The sequence below is a fragment of the Martes martes genome (genome assembly GCF_963455335.1).
Source record: "Martes martes genome assembly, chromosome: 5".
Classification (NCBI taxonomy): Eukaryota; Metazoa; Chordata; class Mammalia; order Carnivora; family Mustelidae; genus Martes; species Martes martes.
The window spans coordinates 41,544,562-41,565,186 of record NC_137892.1 but is presented as its reverse complement, the minus strand read 5'-3'; positions in this window follow the sequence as shown (position 1 = coordinate 41,565,186).

Below are 20,625 nucleotides of genomic sequence, written 5' to 3'. Positions count from 1 at the left end.
CCACATAAATTCTACCCCAGGATTCATATACTCGAATCCTTACAGGGCCTACTGGGTAATTTAAATGACTGGGCTCAGTGTAAGGAAATGAGGAGTAGTAGGGATTATGGCAAATTGGACAGCACATGCTTCACCTGAATGCATTTAATTAAAAAATTTATGAAAACATCGTGCAAGCCAAACATAACATCTGCAGGCAGCACCCGTCCCGAGACTACCACCTGGCAAATTCAGACCTGGAGCACGGGATCCAGGAACCATTCTGAGTTTAAGAACAGGAAACTTAAAATATGGGGTGCTTGACATCGGCTTCTTTATGTTATTTGTTTCGCCGAGGAAGGCCATCACAGAAAAGCTAGCATTGCCTTGTCACTGTTTCACAAGAAGAAACAAAAATTATCACTGAAAAGGTAGAAAGGACACATTCCCAGGATAAAGAACTCTCTATCCTGTAAAAGAAAAACTGGTAAGCTTGCATTATTGTTTTTATTTTTGCCTTCTGACTCTAGACGGGAACACACTTTGCCATGGGACTCGCCCAGGTTACAAATCAGTTCCATGAGAATTACCCTGAAAAAGCATCAAAAAGAACATAAAGTTTCCAAGACCCCCTTGGGGGGTGGGGAGGGAGAAGGAGACGGGTTTTTGCATATACTTCGGAAAGCTCTTCAGGGGCTTCTGAAGCAATACCCAGGCTGGAAACTTCTGGTCTGTTTTACTTTAACAGTCAGAATATTGAGAACAAGCCTGGACTGTCATTTCTCATCCTGATTACAGAGAATCCTATTTTCCTGCACTGGAGGGAGACAGAGTTTTTTCAAAGTGGCAATGGCTCACATTCCCACAAAAGGCAGACACCGCTCCGTGTATGTCACAAATAAGTGACTCACAGTTTAGGAAAAGGGATTCTTCGCAATGATTCGATATGCAAAGTTATTCCCCATTTTAAAAAAGGTATTGATTTCTTTATTGATGTACTCCTTTCTTTGATCCAGAAAGGAATTAAGGTTTTAAGCATGTTATATATATAATACAAAAAGGAAAAAAAGAAGAAACTAGGGTAATGTAAAATAAAGTAAGATTGTGTCGTATGTAAGGAAAACAAGCCAAACTCCTGTTCTGACTTCACTTACTAGAGGTAGATCACACCTGTGATTCAGAGTGAAGCCAACAGGTCAGAAGACAGTGGGAAGGAGTCAGCCCTCTCTTGAACCAGACAGCTCACAAGCTCCTAGAGGACGGAGTCACTGTTCAGCCCCCACCAACTGTTGCTTGGAAATTTTTCAAGAGAAGTTGGAAATCGGGACTTCTGTGGGAAATCTCTGACATTTATGATATTTACATCTGATTAAACAAATTAAATACCATATTGCGTAGGGCTGAATAAACCCTTCTGTGGGCAGGACGTGGCCCTCGGGCTGACCGTTTGAAGGGCACCCTAGAATCACCCCAAGTGCCTTCCCCAGATCCCTGGGCCAGCCCCCATCCCTCGCTTGCTGACTGAGAAACACCCGGGAGGAGGAGAATCGGATCTGCACATTTCCCCAAATATTCCAACCTTCACCTATAGTTAAAAATCGCTGCTTTGATGAAATCTGGGAAATGAAACAAGGGATTCCAGGCAGCTTCTCGGAGGCTTCAGAAGCCTCGCTGACATCAATCCCTGTAACCTAGGGAACCGCGCTCAGGCGCCGCGGTCCGGCGAGATGTTAGCTGTACTTTGCCTTAGCCCGCTTTGATTTCTCCAGGGTACTAGGTATGCACTTTGGTTCTTATTTTCTTTGGCTTTGATAAGGAAATTTTCACAGAGGATCTGAAAATAGGAATAAACGAGATAGGAACTTATGCCAGCCTTGATTTATGCAGCAGCAGAGAAAATAAATTGCAATTCTCTGTACCTCCGAAGAAGGAAAAGTACTTTAAAAGTCACAGGAGAGAACACTGTTTCCAGAATCCTACAACACAGTACCTTATGAGAAAGTACTTTGGGAATGGACAGACGGCACTTCTCAGTTTACCTTCTTATGTCTGTAATAGTGGAGGCAGCCGTCATGCTTCAGCACAAACCACCTCTTCCTCCAACCCTTCACAAAACCCGAGTGAGTCCTTTTATGTAGGTAGCCGCGGCAGGTGGGCCGAGGGGTGTTGGGACAGCGACTGATGTCAGATCCCACCACCAGAGTCAAGATGTCAGGACCTAGAGAAATGAATTTGGGATAGTTCAGTGGTTGAAAAAAAACATCTTACAATGCACTTGGAAAGATTGTTGCTTTTCAGAAGGAATGGAGGAAAGGGGGGTTATCGTTCACATAAACAGAATAAATGAAATAGAATCCTATAACTGGAATGAATGCGAGAGTTCCTTAGGGATTCAGTCCCTCATGTTGATGAGGAAAATGAAACCTGGAGAGGTAAAGTGACTTCTCTGAGGACCCACAGCTCAGAAGGGGTTGAGTCAGACGTGGGACCCGGGATCCCTGGCTCTTCATGCAGAACACTTTGTATTCTACGATGTGGTCTTGTCAGCTCTCATCTTGGATGACTCAAGTCTATTCATTCTCACTGTCTATAATAATGTCAAGCTAAATCTTTAACATATTTTGAATTAGATCCAAGGAAAGGAGATGGGCAATGTTTGGCTTTTCTCTCTCATTTTTACTCAAGATAATTGTCTTCCACGACCTGGGTTAGCTAATGGGAGGAACGAACCATGCTAATGTATCTGTTGCCCATATTCTTTCTGATCAAAATCAATGATAAACCTCTGACCGTGGAAGTAAACAGAAATTCTAGGAAAGCTAAGGCACAAGTGTTTTTATCCTTTTTTCTTTCCTATCCAACTTAGTGCTGCGGGTTTGACCCCGAGCTTCCAGGTACCTGTCCTCTTTCTCAGAGTGACTTCCTTGGGGCCTGGACTCAGAGGTGCCCCCTTCCCTCTATGATCAATATGGTGCACAGCTTGGGGGAAACTGTCCCTGTCCCTAATAATATGAGGTCACCGTTTACCAATTGTGCTTTGATGCTGCCAGCATGGAAACAGACTTTCATCATACGCCTACCTCTTGATGCCTCAAGAAAATTCTCTGAATGTCACTCAGACAGACAGCAACCCTGACATGCTCTGAAGATTGCAAATGGGGTATGACTTCATTTACAATTCCTCTGAGAGGAAGGCCACATCCCTGAAGGGGGACATTTGGCCTCAGCAGCGCTGACTTCATCATGATGTCTGACATTGAGATTACCGATCTGTTTAGAGCTGTCTATGGAAATGGGGGTCAGTGAGGAGACTCCTCTTATATAAATGACAAGCTCCAACCCAGGGGATCATTCCTGGTTGAGCCACATGGCCCTGAAAATAAAGATTTGTCCCAGAAAGGCTGACACAGTCTTAACTTTAGCAGCACGCAAAGCACCTTGGTAATTAAATAACTCTGTGTGTCAAGATAATTCTTCATTGCCATGTAAATACATTTTAATTTATTGAACTGCCCTTAAGCTCCTGTCAAAAACACATCCAGAAAAATTAGAAGAAATGCTCCAGATTGACCGGCAACCCACAAATGTCTTTGTCTTTGGACTTTAGTCCCCAAAGAACTGCACTCTGGACTAATATGCAGAGTTGACACATCTGCCAATTTATTTATGTACTGCTGCAGTGGGCTGCCCCTTGAGGTCATTTTCCTCTTGCTTACACAGACTGCATATGGGTTTCTCTGATACTGATCAGGCTAGGCTTGAGTTTCAGCTGGCCAAAAACATAACTTGGTCCACTAGAAAATTCTCTCTGGGGCAGGGATACAGATGGTCCTGCTGTGGCGTGGTGTCATCATATTAAAGGAAAGTTTTTCACAGTCAGAGTTAGGACATGATCCCGATACACGGGGAGCTGCTGAGTTCCAAACAGCTGCTGCTGTTGTGATGGTGGTTTGACATCCTTTGCAGGAGGACGTGGGTCTGGTAGAATTTAGATTTTTTATATGATCTCCACGTTAGATTATTTATATAGTCATTGTAGTGTGTGTGTGTGTGTGTGTGTGTGTTAAAAGAACTAATTATAAAGTATACACAGTTAAACCCTCCTGGTTTTGTTATTATTTATCTACTAATTTTACTGGGAGCTAAAAATAGGGAAATGTCCTAGGACGTGCTTTTCTTTTCCAACTGCAGTATTTTACAAAAACAATATTATTAGCTTCTCCCCCCCCCCCCCCCCCCCCCGCTTAAATCCTAAGTATCTCCCCGCCCTGGAGAAAGGAAACTCCTAGTCATTGCCTTCCTCGCCTGGACAGCCCAGCAATCTCGCTTGCTTTCCAGGACACGGGGAGACAAACGGCCTGAAGTGAGAGTCAAGAGAACCATTTGTTTCAGGAGATGAACGAGGTTGAAAATCCACGTCTTTTGCAAATACATTTCTTTGGTGGTGACGTCCTTTAAAAGACAAGCTCTCCAGCAATCTCTTCCTCCCTAGCACTTTGGCCTAGAGTTTTGAAAGTAGGGAGCTGTGGGTGAGGTTATTTACAGCTACAGGAGAGAGAAAAATGATTTCTTTTTCTAATTCACACTTTCTCCTTGGATCACTGTCTTCTTATTATGCCACCAATCTTACACCGTGTCAGAGTCGCACCTCTGCTGTCAGACAAACGCCACCACCCTCACAGGCACGGAAGAGGAATGTGCAAGACAGGTGCCATCCCTGGGGCTGCGCGGTCGGCCGGGGCTCCGTTGGGCCGCCCAGGGCCCAGACTTCTGTACTTGTTTTTAGTAAAGCTGCTCTTGGGGAAACAAAGGCGCCCAACGGGTCCAAAGGACTTCTGGGTTGATTACGCTTCATTGTTTCCTTTTCCTCTTTCTTTTCCACGTTTTTCCTTGATGATTAAATCTTCTCTTTCGGCCTGCGAGTAACTAGTCCCCAAAAGCCCAAACCAGAAGGATGAAGGACTTAATGAAATCAAGATTCACATAGAACTGTTGTTATTCCCACTGTGATCCCGAACACTTGGTTAAGTCTGTTTTAGTGTTCCCCTCGGCCAAATGGAGGTAATTTGTACAGGGGTGTGGGATTAGTATTTTTGAAGAGGATTATTATTTGATTAGTGTCATATTATATGCTATATTCTACAGTGTAATATACACTAATATATTATTTGATATTAGGATTGAATAGGACTTAGGTCAATAGAATTCTTGATTTTGCAACATACAGTAGGACCCCTTTCTAGTGTTTGGAAAACTAGATTTCAGATTTGATGTTTTAAGGAAAATGATTTGACGTTTAGATATCTAAATCAGCAAAGCAGCAGCCTGTAACATAGTAAGATTTTACGAAAGTTTAAAATATGTAGGAATGAAACTGCACAGAAATTTTAGCGGGAAAGAAAAGATATCAGGCTTTTAAAAAGTTTATGCAAACAGGTACAAAAGGCAAGTGGAAACATGCAGATTTTTAAACAACCTCGGATTTACTTGTTACTCTTGTTGGATATTGCAGAAACATATTTTTCAAGATCTCTATATACTATATGAATTGAACAAAAGGTTCTATTTTTTGTTTCATGATTATTGCTTTCTCCAGCAAATTGGTGACTTTCCTCTCCCAAAGAGAACCCCCAAGAGCTTGTTTCAAATTCTACACATTCCAGAAATACCCTGACCAATTTACAGGCGTGCTAAAATGGAACATGTAAAGCACAACATAAAAACTAAATTTTTTTTTTTTTTAAAGTTTCATGGTCATGGATATCCCCCTCCCAGCCCCACTGCCTCTCAGCAATCCTATTTTGTTTTTATTTTTGCTTTCCTTCACCATTCCTGCCTATAAACCATAGAATGTGCAGGGAGCTAAAACTGTGCGTGGGTGGGTGCCATTGAGGAGGCCTCCCTCTGTTGCTCATGAACTTGGGTGCAGACTGCTGAGCCCATCATAACACTCAGGTCATTGCACACAATTTTCTTTGGAGTGCAGACCTCCTTTTTTTTGTTTGTTTCACTTTACTTTCTGCCTCCATTCCTAATTCTCCTCACACATTCTGCTCCCCACAACAGGCACTCACAGAACACGCCTGATACAGGGGCACCTGGGTGGCTCAGTGGGTTAAGCCTCTGCCTTCGGCTCAGGTTATGATCTCAGGGTCCTGGGATCGAGCCCCCCCACTCCCCTGCATGGGGCTGTCTGCTCCGCAGGGAGCCTGCTTCCCCCTCTGTCTGCCTGCCTCTCTGCCTACTTGTGATCTCTCTCTCTCTGTCAAATAAATACATAAAATCTAAAAAAAAAAAAAGAACGTGTCTGATATAGGACTGTTCATGCACTCTTTCATGTATGACTTTCTATTTCATATACCTGATATTATGCTAAGATCTCATTCTATTTCTGTCTCTTCCTCTCTCTCTCTTTTTTTTAAACTCTAAAACATGTTTTTTTTGGTCTACCCATGTTGCTGGCTAGATGCACATCTTGCATACTGTTTCAAAGTGAGGCATCAAAGTGCAGAGTATGCATTCATTGTTGGTTTATTCATCCGCTGCCCCCGTGATGGTCACTCAGACTGCCTCTAACTGTTCTCTGTCACACAGAACACTGCAATGAACGTCCTCGTGTCTGTCCTCTCAGCAGTTTCTTTGGGCTTGTATCCACAGAAGAGCAGTTGCTAGGACAAAGGATTTATAGGTGCTTCACTAGGTGCTGCCAGACAGCTCTCTGAGACGCCGATAGCACAGCAAGAAAGAGTACATGAGGATTCTCATTTCCTCAGAGCCTTACCAAAGCTGGCCCTAATCGGATTTCTACCCCCTCCCCCGCCCCCCCCGAATCTGGTGGATCTAAAGTGTCATCTTCTTCCTCGTTGCGTTTCTCTGATCACTAACAAAATTATTTTCCTAGTTTCGTTTATTGACATTATGCTTTTAACTTAAAAATTGAGGTCTTTAATACATCTGAGGTCCACCTTTGTATATGGTATAAAATAGAAAGCATAACGTAGGAAGGAATGAATCCATCCAATTTATGGTTCTTTATAAAAATGACGTAGTAAAAATTTTATCCCCCCTCACTGTGCTGCTACTTTTATCATACATCAAGTTTTAATAAATATTTGAGTGTGTTTCTGAGCTTTTAATCCATTCCATCCCACTGGTCTATTTCTGTGAGTGCTACAATTTTTTTTAGTTATTATTATGGTTTTGCAATATACCTTAATATCTCGTATGAAAAGTTCCTTTGTCATTGCTAGCCCTATTCATAAATGATCTAGCTACTTGTAGACGTTTATCCTTCTACATATATCTGAGGATAAGTTTGACAAACTACTCAAATATTTTTAATAAAATTTTATTGAAAATTTATTGAATAGTTGGATTAATTTGGGGGGGAATTAAGATCTTTACAAAGTTTTTCCACCCATAAAGATACTATATATCTCCAGTTATTTAAGTCTTCTTTTATGTACTTTGGCTGAGCTGTAAATATTTTTTTCATGAAGTTCTTGTGTGTTCTTGGTTTGATTAATTCTTTCCTACCTGGTAGTTCTGCTGCTATTATTAATCATATATTAGTTTCCTTTTATTTTCTTTTTGGTTATTACTAGTATAGAAGAACACTACTGATTTTTATAAGGAGACCTTGGTTTGGTCAATCTTTCACTAATTAGTTCAAGCACTGGTATATTGATTTTGTTATAATCATATAATCTGCAAATAATAACAGCTTTATCTCTTTCCTTCCAAGACCATTTACCTTTATTTCTCTTTCTTGTGTTATTGAGTAACTAAGGACCCTAGCAGTGTGTATATACTTTTACATACTTTTCTCTTTTCATGGTTAGGTTTTTGAGAGATAACCTTTATCAAATTATGAAAAGAAACTTCTATTCCTATTTAGGGAATTTAAATATGTACACTTGTATTGAACTTTATTACATGATTTTTTGTTTTACTGAGATTGTCATGCAATTTCTTTCTTTGATCCACTCATGTGATGAGCTGTACTAAAATATTTTCTTAGAAAGCCATGCTTATTTAGGGATAATCCCTACTTCATTATGACGTATTATATGTAATTTTAATAAACAGTTTGATTCAGGTACTTACTATTACTTTTTAGGTTTTGTGCATCTATACACTCATAAGTAAAATGGACATATTCTTTTGTTTTTCATACTATACCTATCTTGTTCTGGAATCAAGATTATAGTAGCCTCATAAAATGAGATGAGAAGCATTCACTCTTTCCTATTTTCTGGAAAAACTCTGTGGAGTAGGGGTTATTCTTTGGAAGTTGGGAAAATGTCATCTGTAAAAGTGGTAACTTGTACTTTTGAATGGAGGATGAAGTGGGGGTGGAAATGGAAGAAAAGTGAGGTGGTCTCTTTGTTTACTCTATAAATACCTTTATTGTGGTCTATACAAAATTTCTATCCTGGCACTAATTTTGGCACATTAAATACTTTTGGAAACTCTTATTTATCTAGTTTTCACATGTATTGTTACATAGTTGTTCAAAGTAGTATTTTATTATTTAAAAACTTTCACTTTTTCTTTTTTCTATTTTTTGTTATTTATTGGCATCTTTTTTTATATTTATTATTTCTCAATTAAAAGCTGTGTTAGGGTGCCTGGGTGGCTCAGTGGGTTAAAGCCTCTGCTTTCGGCTCAGGTCATGGTCCCAGGGACCTGGGATCGAGCCCCGCATCGGGCTCTCTGTTCAGCGGGGAGCCTGTTCCCCCGTCCCCTCTCTGCCTGCCTCTCTGCCTACTTGTGATCTCTGTCTGTCAAATAAATAAATAAAATCTTTAAGAAAAAAAAAAAAGCTGTGTTACAGGGTGCCTGGGTGGCACCTGGGTGGCTCAGTCAATTAAGCGTCTGCCTTCAGTTCCTGGGATTGAGTCCCAAATCCAGGCTCCCTGCTCAGTGGGGAGCCTGCTTCTCCCTCTCCCTCTGCTTCTCCCCCTGCTTGTGCTCTCTCTCTCTCTCGCTCACTCTCTCTTGCTCAATAAATGAATGAAAAGTTAAAGAAGAAGAGCTATGTTACAATTAATCTTAGAGATTAAGCCTGAGGAAGAAGTGATCAACACCCTGATCCAGCTGGGTTTAAGGGCCACCTAGATGTTTCCCACTGACTACGCAGACCAGGTGCTGCCATTTGTTTGGCTTTCAGTGGGGCGGTTTAGTCTTGGCTGCCCAGCGCCAGGCCAGGGAGAAAAGCACTAAGAAGCTGCCTCTCAGCCCTTCCCCGGCGTGAGATGTTGGGCTGTCCTCTGCTATCGGCCACACTTCCTATTTCCCCGAACATACACAGGTAGGAAATGAACTTGTTTACCTAAATGTCTCTTACTGTCCTTACCGGAGCGTCTCAGATCTACAATTCACCTTTCTGCTTTTGAGGCATTTTCACTGCTGTGTTTGAGAAGGTTTAGCCTGGTAGAAACCAAATTACAACAGCAGATAAAGCCATCCTACAGAAAACCACCGGGAGTAACACAAGCTAGGGTGTTGAGGTTAGCTCTTCTCCAGTATTGGTATTAGTTCATCATCTCTTGGGAATAAAAAAATCCTCTTAAATTTTAGAAATGTTTTCTGCTTTCCATTAACTGGTAGAGTAAGTCTGAATGGTTCAATATTACCAAGAACATTAAGCTTGTTGGGGAAAAATAAAAGAAGACCTAAACGTGGAAATAAAGTCAGGTTTCACCGAACTAAAAAAATTAGAAAAGTAATTATTTGTGAGAAAGAACTAGGACAGCCAAATCCAAAATTAAGGGATAAAATCCCCTCATTATCCAATTCATTAGTATAATCGTTACCATATTATCTCAATTTCTTATCTCTGCTGCACATAGGATAAATATTTGTGTAGGATTTACAAGGAGTTGCTGAACGTGCTCACTGATAGAGTCCTTGGGTTTCTGAGGCACCCACTGCACGACAAGTCCTACAGAGCAGCCAAATACTCAGCTAAATTCTATATCAATAAGGGCCAGAACAGCTTACCAGGATACAAGATCTGTTAGTGGTTTTCTTGTCCTGGTCTCCACGAAAGAAGTCTCTCTCTGTTGCTACCCCTCAAGCACAATGGCATCACGAGTAAGGATAAGCAATACTGACTGTTCAGTGAGTTGTACTTACAGCGCATGTGGCCTCTACCAAATGCTTGAATTTTCATACCTCAGTGCCTGAGAATACATTTAGGAGCAGGGGGGTGTGTATGCAGCCCTTAGAGGCCAGGTACAGGACACCTCTCGAAATAATCCCAGGGGTGGAACCCAGCATTTACCAGCTGTATATTTTTAGGTCTGCAGGGGGATAAAGATTTGTAACACAGTGTCAAAGAAAGTAACTTGTTTTGCAGAGAGGAAGATGTTATTGACCTTCCCAGAGAATGTGAGTGGATGCAGGGGCATGCAGTATTATTGTTCTCTTGGTTGCATCTGTGTCAGGACTGCTTTCAAGGCAGGTCCTTAAGTGGCCCTAGGAGAATCTGCAGAAGCTTTAGATTTGTGGTTTCTTTCCTTCTTCCTCTTTTTTTAACATTAAAACCCCGAGACTCTTAACTCTAAAAACTGATGGAAAGGGAGACAAGGAAAAAGGAGGGAACGTAGAGACAGGGGAGGGAGAGAGGACAGGAGGAAGGAAGAGAAACAGTAAATAAATTCTCGTAATGAGAATATCATTACAGTGACATTTTTTCAAAGGCAAGGAGTTTAAGGACACATTTTTTGTAATAAATAGAGCACACTTTGCGGCCATTTTCTGGTTTCTCTTTTGTAGCTGGTCATTAATACAGAAGGAAATTGGGGGCAGAAACATGATTTAATTCCTGTGAAATACCCATGTTGATGGCAAGGTATTAAAGGGGGCTTCCGGGGAGAAGCACCTTTGCACCCTCCGGGCTGTTGCGTCCTCCCCATGCTGGAACCCCCTGGTGTACCGAAGCCCTCTGCGTCTTCAGCTTAAGTCTGAACTCTGTGAGCAGCCCACCCACCTTTCCTTGCAAGGTGCACAGCTTCTGCGTGCTCCACGCTGGTGACCTCCGTGCCGTTGACAGCCAGCACCACATCTCCAATCTGGAGCCCGGCTTCCTCCGCGGCGCTGTCTGTAAATGGACAGACAACAAGGGTCTCATTGAGGAGGGGTCCCAAATTGAGTGCCCTGCTGTTTGTCCTCTTTTTAAAAGGCTCTTTCTCTAAAGGGCCTTTCTTTCCAACTTTAGACAATTGCCTCTGTCATTAATAAGAAGGAAAACGCTATCCTCGCCGCCTCCCTTTCATTTCCTGCACGCAGTTTCTTTGCACATTCAGCCAGGCGTCTGCATGGCCTCTTTGCAGTATAATAGCCAGGCTGCTCAAAAACTCAATCTATTCATCCACCAGAAGGTTGAACTGCTAGTTCTCATTCCTTCATTGCTGCTAGGTCTCTTTGTAACCCTGAGAAAATCACTTAACCTCAATATCTTCATCCATAAAGAGGGGGGTGGGGGCAGGGCTTCTCTGCAGGATTGTTGAGGGAACAAGTAATTGAAATACTTATGAAGTTGTGGCAAAAACAGATCTTGGAGTAGTGACGGGGGGGAGAAATAGCTTCTTTTACTTTGATTGTAGAGGCTCCTTTCTGAGACATCTCAGAAAGGAAACCGAAAATAGTCTAAGCCTTAGGATTTAGGCTTTGGAAGGTGGGGAGGACCTCTCCAAAAGCTATTCATTTTATCTCCTGGTTTTCTAGCATCTGCATTTACTGTAACATACCTAATATTTCTAAGGGTAAGAAAGGGCGTAATAAGCCATTTCAAGGTTAATTCATTTTAAATAAGCTCTCCCATATATTGGACCAAGATTCATGCTGTAGCAGTTTAAATCCATTTTTTTCTTCTCTTTTACATCAGCTTAAGCTTATTTCCTCTTTTTAATGGTTTTTAATGATCCTAGTTAAAAGTTTTTTTTTAAGTTTTTAATTTTTAAGTCCTGTATAGTTAACACACAGTGTTCTATTAATTTCAAGTGTACAATGCAATGAGTCAACAATTCTGTACATTACACATTACACAGTTCTCATCACAACAAGGGCCCTCCTTAATCTCCATCACGTGTTTAACCCGACCCCTCCACCCCTACCTCCCCTCTGGTGACCATCAGTTGTTATGGCTTAATAATATTCTATTATATTTATATCTTTTTTATCCATTCATCTATCAATGGACACATGGGATGGTTCCATATCTTGGCTATTGTAAGTAATGCTGCAATAAACATAGGGGTGCATATATATTTTCAAATCAGTGTTGTCATATTCCTTGGGTAAATACCCAGTAATGTGATTACTAGATCATAAGGTAGTTCTGTTTTTAACTTTTTGAGGAACTTCCATACTGTTTCTGCACAGTGACTATACCAGTTTGGATTCCCACCAATAACAGGCTTCGGAAGGTGGGGAGGGTTCCTTTTTCTTCACATCTTCTTCAACACTTGTTGTTTGTTGTGGTTTGATTTTAGCTATTCTGAGGGGAGTGAAGTGATATCTTATTGTAGTTTGGGTGTTTTTTGTTTGTTTGTTTTTTGTTTTTGTTTTTGTTTTTGTTTTTTAGATTTTATTTATTTATTTGAGAGAGAGCATGAGAGGCGAGAAGGTCAAAGAGAGTAAGCAGACTCCCCGTGGAGCTGGGAGTCCGATGCGGGACTCAATTCCGGGATTCCGGGATTGTGACCTGAGCTGAAGGCAGTTGCTTAACCAACTGAGCCACCCAGGAGCCCCCATTGTGGTTTTGATTTGGGATTTCATTGATGATCAGTGATGTTGAGTACTTTTTCATGTGTCTGTTGGCCATCTAGATGTCTTCTTTGAAGAAATGTCTGTTCATGTCTTCTGGTCATTTTTAAATTTGATTATTTCTTTCTGGTGTTTTTTTTTTTTATGTTGAGTTGTATCAGTTCTTTATATATTTTGGATACTAACTGTTTAGTGGATACATTATCTGCAAATATCTTCTCCCATCAGGAGGTCACCTTTTCATCTTGTTGATTGTTTCCTTTGTTCTGCAGAAGCTTTTTATTTTGATGCAGTCTCAAAGTTTTGTTTTTGTTTTTTTTTGCTTATATTTCCCTTGCCTCAGGAGACATATCTAGAAAACTATTGCTCTGGCTGATATTAGAGAAATTACTGCCTCTGCTCTCTCTAAGCTTTTAATATTTTAGGTCTCACATTGAAGTCTTCAATCCATTTTGAATTTATTTTTGTGTATGGTGTAAGAAAGTGGTCCAGTTTCCTTCTTTGGCACGTAGCTGTCCAGTATTCCCAACACCATTTGTTGAAAAGAATGTCTTTTTCCCATTGCATATTTTTGCTCACAAGAAAAGGGAGTAAAAAGCATCCAGACTAATAGGAAGAACTATTTTATATCTTGCAGATGATATGGTACTATATATAAAAAACCCAAAAGATTCCACCAAAAAACTACTAGAAGTGATAAATGAACTTAGTAAAGTAGCAGGATACAAAACCAATGTACAGAATTCTGTTGCATTTCTATACTTTATAATGATGCAGCAGAAAGAGAAATTAAGAAAACAATCCCATCTACAATTGCATCAAAATAATAAAATACCTGGAAATAAACTTAACCAAAAACAAAACAAACAAACAAACAAACAAAAACCCTGCAAAACACTGATGAAAGAAATTGAAGATGGCACAAAGAAACAGAAAGACAGTCCATGCTCATGGATTGGAAGAACAAATATTGTTCAAATATCTGTGTTACCCAAAACAATCTACACATAAAATGCAATCCCTATTAAAATACCAACAGCATTTTTCACAGAGCAAGAACAAATAATCCTAAAATTTGTATGGAATCATAAAAGATGCCAAATAGCCAAAACAATCTTGAAATGAAAACAAAAACTGCAATATCACAATTGCAGACTTCAAGTTATATTATAAAGCTGTCATAATTAAAACAGTAAAATACTGGTACAGAGATGGACACATAGATCAATAGAAGAGAATAAAGAGCCCAGAAGTTAACTCACAATTATATGGGTAATTAATTTTTGACAAAGGAGGAAAGAAAAAGCAATGAGAAAAAGACTGTCTCTTCAACAAATGGCATTGGGAACATGGGACAGGTACATGCAAAAGTATGAAACCTGACCACTTTCATATACTATACACAAAAATAAACTCAAAATGAATTAAGGATCTAAATATAAAACCAGGAACCATAAAAATCCTAGAAGGGAGCATAGGTAGTAATTTGTCTGACTTAAGCCATAGCAATATTTTCCATTTCTTCTTATCTTAGATCTTAGTGCTAGGTGCATGTTCATGGACTTGCAGAGCATTACGCAATATCGGCTGTCGTTATCTAAAGTGTTCTCAAAGACTTTTAATCTTAAAGCATGACTCAATTGGTGAGGTAACATGACTTTGAATATTTTTAGCAATGACTATGGTTTGTCTAAGTCTCTTTATAATAGTAAGGGGAGGTCTTCTGTGCTCGAATAAGCAGTCGCTGATCAATGTAGGAAGGTTAAGTAAAAAGTAATAATTGATATAGTCTTCAGTTACATAATATTATCCATACAATAAATTAAAATCTCTTGATGGTTGATCATTTGAATAAATTCCTCCCATAGTCGTAAAGGGTTCAAAGGACTTGCTCATGGCAATGCCTTCTGAATTGAATTCCAAAATGACAATATATGTCCAGAAACAACTTCTTGCCAATTTTTATACTCCCTGGGATGACCATATCTGATGTCTTATATATAGTAGTCTTCTAGTTAATACATAGTGAATGAACAAATGGATGACCTAAAAATTATACCTTCAAGAAACTTAGAATTACACTGGGGGAGATAAGACATGCACAATCAAAAAGAAAAGTAACTTTGCGATTTGATGAGTGGCAACTGTAAAATAAATAACAAAGATAATAGGTATTGTGAAACTTCAGAAAAGGGAATTCTCACACTTCCATCAGAGTAAGAAATGCTTTTCAAAGAAGGGGGCATTTTGTCTGACCTTGATGAATACATAGATTCTTCTTAATGGGGAATAATGAAGAGAACATGGTGGCTAAGACGGCTGGGTAGTCACAAACCCAATTCCTCTTCTGTCTGGGATCATGGTTGGACAGATTTTTCTCAGGCTCTCTTGCTGCTGGATAGGCAATATGATTGAGCTCTAGCCATTGGAATGTGGATAGAAGTGGTGTGTGCCATGTCCAGGCCTGGCCCATAAAAACATCCAATAGACCACCCTTCATATTCTTTCCCCATTTTCCTATCAGATGCAGATGCCTTTAAGAACAAATGAATTTGGATCTTGAAACATTATGTGGGGCAAAGCCACCTTCGAGCCAAGAACATCCACAATGGACAATTAATGTGAAAGACTAATGAGGCTTTATTATCTTAAATCATTAATACAGTTTTGTTGCCAAAGCTAGCATAATCTCAAATAGTCAGCTATCCATGAAGGAAAAGCTTTTTGAGCAAAGTTGCATGAGCAGAATGTTTTGAGACATGCCAAAAATTTAGTAACTCAGAGCAACTACAGCAGAGGTTGTAGGTGGGTAGGGGCAGTGTGGAGGATAAGGCTGGAAAGATAACAAGTCCGTAAAGGGTCTTGAGGGTAAAGATGAATTTGTACTTGATACATCAACAATGGAAATCCATTAACAGTTTGTGAGCAGAAAATATATGTGCAGTGGTTTTTAGAAGATTAATTTAGAATGGGAAAAGATTAAGATAAGCAAGTCTATTATTATTATAAGAATTAAATATAATCTTGCAATATGACTCTGGAAATAAGAGCTGGAAATGAATGGGAGGTGTGACATGCTATCATAGGACAGAAAACTCTTCATTGTACTTATTTGCATATCTGCCTTTCTACCCTTAAAGGAATATATGCAGCTCAGGGACTTATAAATTTTCTTATTTGTTTATTTAGGTATTTCTCATGCCTAATAATCTCTGGCACGTGGTAGGGGCTTAAAAAAGTTGGCTGAAGGTATTTGTGTGTTTTTTGATAAACTGAAATAACCATGAAAGAAAAAATAGAAAATGTTCATTGAACTGGTAGAAAAATAACTTTGAAACCTAGGAAATGAGAAGGGCCTGAGAAATTGATTTAGAATTTATAAGTAAAGGGACAAGTATAAAGAAAAAAGTAAGAACACTGAGGACAAAATCTTGAAGAATAAAGAAGAGCCGAAGAAGAACATAAAGAAGGTGCAAGTAGATCCTAGAGAACATGGAAGCAAGAGTATAAGGTAAGTAAAAGCAAGAGAAGAATTTTAAGGTGGAGGAAATGGTCAACGGTTATACAGTAACAGCACAAAAATAACCACAATGATAGCATTTTAAATCCTGGTCTATTCGAGAAGTCAAGAACAAGGATCGAGAAGTGATTAAATCTCTAGATGGGAAAGGAAATGATATTACATAATTTTAAGGAGTAGGATGGAAATGGAAGACGGATGTTTGAGCCGTTGGTGGTGATCAGTACATGCTGAATGATTAACCAAAGAGAGTCATAAACTGCTATGATCAAAGTAGAAGAGTTTGATAAAAGGTCTTCTCTTCCAAGTAAACAACAACTTTTTGACTTGAATAACCCATCAATGTGGAAATAACTCATATTTTAACAACTTTGTTAAGTTATAATGAACAAACCATATATTTCACCCATTTAAAGTGTAAAATTGAATGGTCTTTGCTATATTCATGGAGTTGTGCAACCCTCACCACAATCTAATTTTAGATCATTTTTATTACCTCAGAAACTCCGTAACCATAGCTGTCAATCTATTTCCCCCAACCTCTCAGCTCTAGGCAACCACGGGCTTCTATGGCCTTATCTATTGCAGACATTTCATGTAAATGAATTTGTACAATATTTATTCTTTTGTGTTTGGCATCATTCACTTAGCAAAATATTTTCAAGATTCATCCACATTGTACCAAGCACTATATTCCTTTTAACTGATGAATAAATGTTTTATTACCAGAGTCTAGCACATTTTGTTTATCCATTCATCAGTGGACTGGAATTTGTGTTGTTTTCACTTTTTGGATAAATAATGCTACCGTGAGAATTTGTGCACAAGTTTTTTTTGTGGACATATATTTTCATTTGTCTTCCGTATATACCTATGAATGGAATTGCTGAGTCAAAAGGTAACTCTGTATTTAACTATTTGAGGAATGAACAGACTATTTTCCAAAGTAGCTATATCATTTTACATTCCCGTCAGCATTGTATGAACATGGTGGATTTCTCCACATTCTTGCCTGTATTTGTTATTTTTGACTTTTAGATTATGACCATCCTAGTGGGTATGGAGTGGTATTTCATTGTGGTTTCTTTTGCATTTCCCTGATGACTACTGATATTGAACATTTGTGTGTGTGTGTGCACACGTGCACACACGTGTGCGTGTACCCACACACGTGTGCTTATTGGCTATTTGTTTATCTCCTTTGGAGAAATCTCGACTCAAATCCTTTGCACATTTTAAAATTGGGTTATTTATCTTTGTATTATTTTGTTTTGCAGTGAAAATGATCCTTGTTTGTAGAAAATTATTTCTGCAGTGTAACCCTTCTTGACAGCTCATTTGATTGCTTTTAGCTATAATTATAGATTACATTGACTATGTTCCCCTATTCTGCAATGCAACCTACAAATTTTCCCTTTATTAATCATGGTGAGAGTTTGAGGCAGTAGGGCTTCTCGGAGGAAGGAGATATTTCAAAGTGACCCTGTAATATACCACACAGTACTTAATCTACTTGAGGCCATTCTAGGGAGCAGATGGAAGTATATACATCCTGCATTGCGCAGGAAGGATTGAGGTGGTAGGAAAACAAGACCATGATTTTCTAAGTTTGTTTCCCTAATAGGACACTTGACTGCATAGTTTTATGTTTATTATAAAGAGTTAAATGCTGAGCCACTCCATCCTTTGATGCATATTTACATATAATGGAGAAACTGAAAAACTTATAATTAAAAGGGGGGGCTTGTCCTTTCATTTTTTTAAAAAAAATTGTACTATAACAGTAGCATTTTAAATTCTACAACTTCCAGAAAAATGGGCCTGTCCATAATTTTCTCTATGGTTTACACAACCCTAAATGTATAGTTTTCTTTTCAAGTTTGCTTGGTATCAAAGTTGGAACATCTGTTTCTTTTGTTTATGCCAACAGATCTCATAAGCATTTAGGCTTTCATAGAAAATGTTCATGCAAATGCCAGCCGGGTGTGGGCAATTAGTTATGCAAGCTACAAGCAAACTCCCTCTCAGTATAGTTATGGATAATCATTTCCATCCCACCTACAGGTCTCCCTGCTTTATCTTTTTATCTTCAGTGTGTAATTAAGCCTTTCTAGTGCATCCCGAACAATGTTTTGTGGTGTGAATGAGATTTTCAGAAGTGCTGAAAATACGTGTAATTTTAAAGTCCCTCAACCCCTCATTTAGTAGATTTGACTAGACAATGGATTTCAGAGGTTGCTCCTCAGCATTGAGGAATACATTAAAAAAAAAAGAGAAGTAGACTCAGCAGCTACATGAATCCCTGCCAGGGCAGCACTTTCTGATGTTGAATAAAATCCTAGGTTAACTCTGTATTATACGGTTTCTGCTACTGCAGAGATCCTTCAGCTCTTTCTTTTACAAAACCTCAGGGCCTCCTAAATACAAAGTCACTTGCAAGGCAAACATTTTGATTTGTTTTCCATTTGGATGGACGAGATACAGTTAGCGATCTCATTGGAACAGTTACAAAGGTATCAGAAAATAAAGAAATTACTACGTTTTATTAAACTGCTTTTAGTTACTTTATCTAGAAAGACAGGTATGGAAAGTGTTCTGGAGATTTTGTAAAAATCTGATTCAACTTATCAAGTCAGATTTGTTTGACTTTTAGAGGGTAGTCCTTTTTACTTCCCTTATGAGTTTTATTTCTTTGTATAACACTGATCTTTTAAAGTCAGAGGTAGAAAGAAGAGAGTAGGGAAAGGACAAGAGAGAGGGAGTGGGAGGGAGAAAATGGAGAAAAAGAAGGAGAGGAGAAAGTAGAATGAGAAGATGGGAAACATCCATGAATACGTTCCCTATGAATAAACATTTATTTCCTTAAAGACAGAGGTCTTTTAAAAACATAGTAAAAACTCAGAAGAGACTCTATGATAAAAATTTGCCTATCTTTGTGTCTATGTAAAAATAATTAAGCCAAAATTATTTTTTACTTTTGTTAATTTGAAGGGCACTGGAGGTCAAACAAGGTTGACTCTGGCAAAATTCCTAATTTTTATCTTCTGTCACGTGAGTTCCTCTTTTGCTCTCCACCCCACACTTACTTGGGGTCTATGCTTCTACCACCAAATTCCACCAACATTTGGGTAAAACCCCTCTCTTCCACAACCATTAAGGGATTTATTTGCTAAATAATCACTTACATATTTGATTAACTGATTAAAATTTAATTAAAAATGAAAAAACTTCAATTGACATTCATTCACATAAAAAAGTAAAAATATATCCATGCATTTGCATTTTAATATCTAATTACAGAACAAAAAGGCTTTTCCCCCAGTTCAAAGAACTTTCAGCTTAATAACTTGGCCCTTTGCTTTCCTATAAACATGTTAGAATCTCACTGAAAAATTTCTTTACCAATAAAACAAAAGCAAAAACAAAAGAAGCTGCTCTACTAGAATTTTAATGAGGATTCCACGTATAGATCAGTTTAAGGAAGAATTGCCATCTTTCAATATTAAGATTTAAAAATGATACATAAGTTTTTCCTGGTGTTAATTCAGGTGCTCTTTAATGTCTTTATTATTTTCCAAGTAGTATTCATTATACATTTATTAGAACTATCATTATCAATATGCTTTTTTTTTTTTTTTTCCTTTCTTAGGGCTTTCTGTTCTATACCCTATATGGAGGTCTTAGATCTACACTGCCCAGACATGCCTTCATCTGCCACACTTTCTGATAGTCTCACCTCCCACTGAGGTTACATTGTCCCCAGGAAGTCACCAATTCCAGCCACTGACTGAATTTGGAGGGTGAACTAGAGCCAGGTTCTTTCTGGCCAAGGCAAGACTTCTTGAAAGAACACTCTGCTCTGGGGCTTCCTGTCAGCCTGTCTCAGGATTTTTCAGAGTTACACTGCAGTTTGAGATTCTAACTACGTAATCCTGATTCCTTCTCTGTCTCCACTCACATGTGCCAGACCTCCATTGTGAGGCCTTCAGAAATTTTTTCTGACTATGTATGCTCTCTTTTGTCTGTCATAGTGATTTCCTCCATTCTTTTGCACATCTATTTTCATATTCATGACTATTCTCAGACTATAGGAGCTGAGAAAAAGGAACCCCTTTTATTACCTTAAAGAAATTTGCATCAATTCTCTATTTACTGATGTTTCTGGAAACCATGGGAAGGCTCATTTGAAACTGTAAGGGTGAGATTTCTGATGAGTGGAAAATAGAGATGAGAAATAGTGAACAAGATTAACCATGCTTGAAGCCTGTGAGGCAGGCTCAGGCAGAGGAGAGAAATTCTAAATTGGATAAAAATGCAAAAATTTTGATTATCACACTAGACTAACCTGTAGT